Below are 4,041 nucleotides of genomic sequence, written 5' to 3' on the forward strand. Positions count from 1 at the left end.
AGCTCTTCAGCTCAAGGCTAGCGCTCTACCACTTGAGCCACAGCGCCACTTCTGGCTTTTTCTGCTTATGTGGTGCTGAGGAATCCAACCCAGGGCCTCATGAGTGCAAGGCAAGCGCTCTACCACTGAGCCACCTTCCCAGCCCTCCTTTCCTTTTTTTTTTTTTAACAGAATCTTCCTCCAGAAAGAGTTTTATTAAAAATTTCTCTTTTTTTCTTTTTAAGCAGTAGAACAGTTTGAACTCCAGGCCTTGTGCTCGTTAGGCAGGTACTCTATCACTTGAGCCATCCAGCTTTTTTACCTTGGTTATTTTTAAATAGGGGCTTGCTTTTTTTTCCTGGGGTGGCCTAGACTGCAATCCCCCTACTTATGCTTCCCATAAAAGCTGGGGTGACTAGTGTGATCACCAAGCCAAGCTTTTTGTGTTGCAATGGGATATCACAGAATTTTTACCAAGGCTGGCCTCAAACCACAATCATCCCAATCTCAGCCTCCCAAGTACCTATAATTACAGGTATAAACCACCATACCTGATTACTCATAACTTTCTTTACTTTGTTTCTTGCTTTCTGATTCCTTTCTGCCATGCTTCTTTCTTTATCATAACATTTTATACTGACAATATGATTATTAAACAAAGTAGTATAACAAAATAAATATAGCACTCTATTAAAAGAGAAATGAATATAAAATACAGAATGACAGAATGAAATCAAAGTCATTTGTCCACACATAGCTAAATAATAATGATTCTTATTTATTGCAAGTCTTATGCACACTCTATCTCTTAGATTTCAAAAGAACTCATGATTTTCCTCTTGATCTCACATGAATCTAAGAGTTACAGAATGTTCCATTCCAATAGAGCAGCCTAAGATAACAAAACATCCAAATGACCTTGAGAAACAAAAATGATGTTAGTATAAGCAAAAAGGCAGAAGGGAGAGAAAATACATAGAGTCCAAAATCTTTATATGTTAACCATATAATTACAGCTAAGTTTTTGGACACAAAATGCAACTGTTCCTCTAGGAGAACATGGAAGACAGCAAAAGGCTACTTTTTCTGGAATACCGGGGTCCTAGGCTGGACAGGAAAATCAGCACTGGGCCCAGCAGTGGCGGGCTGGACCCAGAGCCCTTGTTTTCTCCACAGGGCCCCTCTTATCAAATTTTCCTGCTTAGTTAGAAGCTACAGTAGAGGATTCTATTTGCATATCTCTTTCCAGCTGGAGTTTGTCATTCAAGTGAGCAGTTAGCTCCATGCATATAAATCAGTCTCACCAACAGCAGGGTTCATGCAACCTCAGCCAAAGCTCTTTTGCAATTCCATCCCATACAAAGTATTCTCAGGGACTGCAGTGGACACTTTGGTCAGTTGGGTATTTACAGGGTATCCCTGTGCTCCTGCGGCATACCACACTCAACAAGATGATGTGCCACATAGAAAAAGATGGCCACCCCAGTATTTCCCCTGTCTCATCTTTGGGTCTCTCATGTCTCTGTTAAGGACTTTCCCAGGAAGATGTAAACTACGCGACTATCTATGAATTGGAATGAGGCACATACGTGAAGGAAAGACTCTCACAAGTCCAGTTCAAAAATTAAATACGTTTATTCAATGTTACTTACAGCGCATTAGGAAGCTTAAGGGCAGCTTCACTCATAGAAATCCCTTCCCATTTCCTATCATACCCCCACCTAGCAAATTTCTATTTTTGTGAACTTCTAAGTTTATGTGGCATTCAGCAGAGAGGTGGGGGAAAGCAAACAAGACCTAGAGAACAAACAAACATTTGGGTACACTCCATTCTTATCCTCACCAGAAATTTCATTTTGCTGCAGTCTGGCACCTACCCTCAGTACACAGAACAACTAAATGGCGGCCTGCTGAGAAGGGGCATTACATTAGCCGGGATTCAGCACTATTTTCCCTACAAACCCGCATGGTTCCTGCCCTTCACAGTCTCACTTCCATTGAAGAGCAGAGCTCTGCTGGCTTGGAGGACAGGGTCATTGCTTGGGCATGGTGGCAGAGTGGAAGGAGAAGAAAATTAGAAAGAGCAGGCAAGGTTGGAAATAGCTGGTGTTTATGGATTTTTTTCATTCTATGCCTCATTTGAAGCAGAAATACTTTTTTAGTTCAATTCATGAGGAAATGAGCTGCTGGTTGAACATAAACTCTAGAGGGAAGTGGTCTTGGTCTTTATTTGCTCAATGAATGATCCATTAAGGCTCCAGGTTCATTTCTTCCTGATTGTTCTAACAGCATATGAGTGTTCCTAGATTTCGTGGTAGCAATGATTTACCACTTTCTATGGATAAATAGCCAGTAATACTCATGTTCAAATGAATTTTTAGTGCCTATTACACCAGACTGGTTTGTGAGCTCTTTGAGGAATGAGACCTTGTCTTAAACTTTTCTATATTCCCATTGACAAGCCCTGTATGTGATATGCTGGAAGTTCTCATTCATTCAAGAAGTATTTTCTGCTAACCTAGGTGTGAGGATACACATCTGTAATCTCAGCTAAGCAGGAGGCACATATGAGTAGATTGTAGCTTGAGGCCAGCCTGGGCAAAAAAAACAGTGAGATTTTGTCTCAAAAAAATATATAGCAGAGGGGCTGGGAGGGTGGCTCAGTGGTAGAGGGCTTGCCTTGCATGCATGAGGCCCTGGGTTCGATTCCTCAGCACCACATAAGAAAAAAGCCGGAAGTGGCACTGTGGCTCAAGGGGTAGAGCGCTAGTCTTGAGCTGAAGAGCTGAGGGACAGCGCCCAGGCCCGGAGTTCAGGCCCCACGACCGGACCCAAAAAAATAAAATTAAATAAAATTAAAAAAAAATAGCAGAGCATGCCTAGAGTCCCAACAACATGGAAGGCACAGGTAGGAAGATAATAATTTGCAAAAAGCACAGGACCCTACCTGAAAAATGAACTATGGGAAGGAAAAGTGAGGATTGGGAGGATGGTTCAAGTGGTGGAGCAGTTATCTGACAACACCAAACACTAACGCAGAAATACAAATATTTTCTGCTAATTGCTGTGGTGAAGGGAAGCATTTAGTCCAATCTTTGGGGTAGCAGTGGGGTCAGAGAATGTTCTCTCATGATCAGTATACCTGATCTTTATACTAGAACTATAAAAGCCTCAGTCAGATAAGATATTAAATTTTTATTCCATTAGCAACTGAAGGTATCACTATGCCAAAGCTCACTGGAACTCACAATTCAGTTCAATGACTCCTTGTTGGGAACTTGTTATGTGTTAGATGCTGAAGTACAAATGATAAATCATACTTCTCACCTTCCAGGGGTCTTCACGCTGCTCAGAGAGACACGCAAACCAGTTCAGCACTTAATGCTACACAAGTACATATGGGAGACCAGGGGAACATCATTCAGCCTGCTGAGTCAGGAAGAGGCAGTCTGCATGCACTTTTAACAGCAAATGGCCCTTTTGCTGAGATTTGAAGGATGAGGAGGGAGTTGACCCCTTACTCCCAATGGGAGTAAGGCAGCTCTTGTAATGCCCTACTGAGGATGAAGGTGTGAGTGGAGTTTGGTGAGGGCAGGCCTCAGGCCCCAGCACTACTTGCTGAGCTAGTACCGAAGTTTCTTTTTGCATTGTTGGATCTCAAATTAGATCTACATTATTTTCTGGTGGTGCAGGAATGTAGCTTCTGAATTGATGGCTTTCTACCTCTTTACACAATTTGTATGTGTGAGATTCTTATCATTTAGGCATCCTGGCTCTTTGGTCAGAGAAGTTGTGTTTGGATCATATACTTTGGGTTTGTGTCTGACATTGCTCCAGAGGATGAGTGGAATTGTCCGTGAGGAAACAGAACTAACTACAAAAGCTTCAGTATTGCCAGCCTCAGGGGCAGACAGTTCCACATCTACTTATAGCCATGGAAACCCCTCAGATGGCAATTTGGAGCCACCATCTGTGCTGTGGGATGACTGCAGGTTGTTAAAAATGAACTGGCTAGTCCTGTTAGGCCAGGCCTTCCACTCCAACCTGAGCTGGGATGCTGCC

This window comes from Dipodomys ordii, unplaced genomic scaffold (assembly GCF_000151885.1).
Source record: "Dipodomys ordii isolate 6190 unplaced genomic scaffold, Dord_2.0 Scaffold209, whole genome shotgun sequence".
NCBI classification, from domain to species: Eukaryota; Metazoa; Chordata; class Mammalia; order Rodentia; family Heteromyidae; genus Dipodomys; species Dipodomys ordii.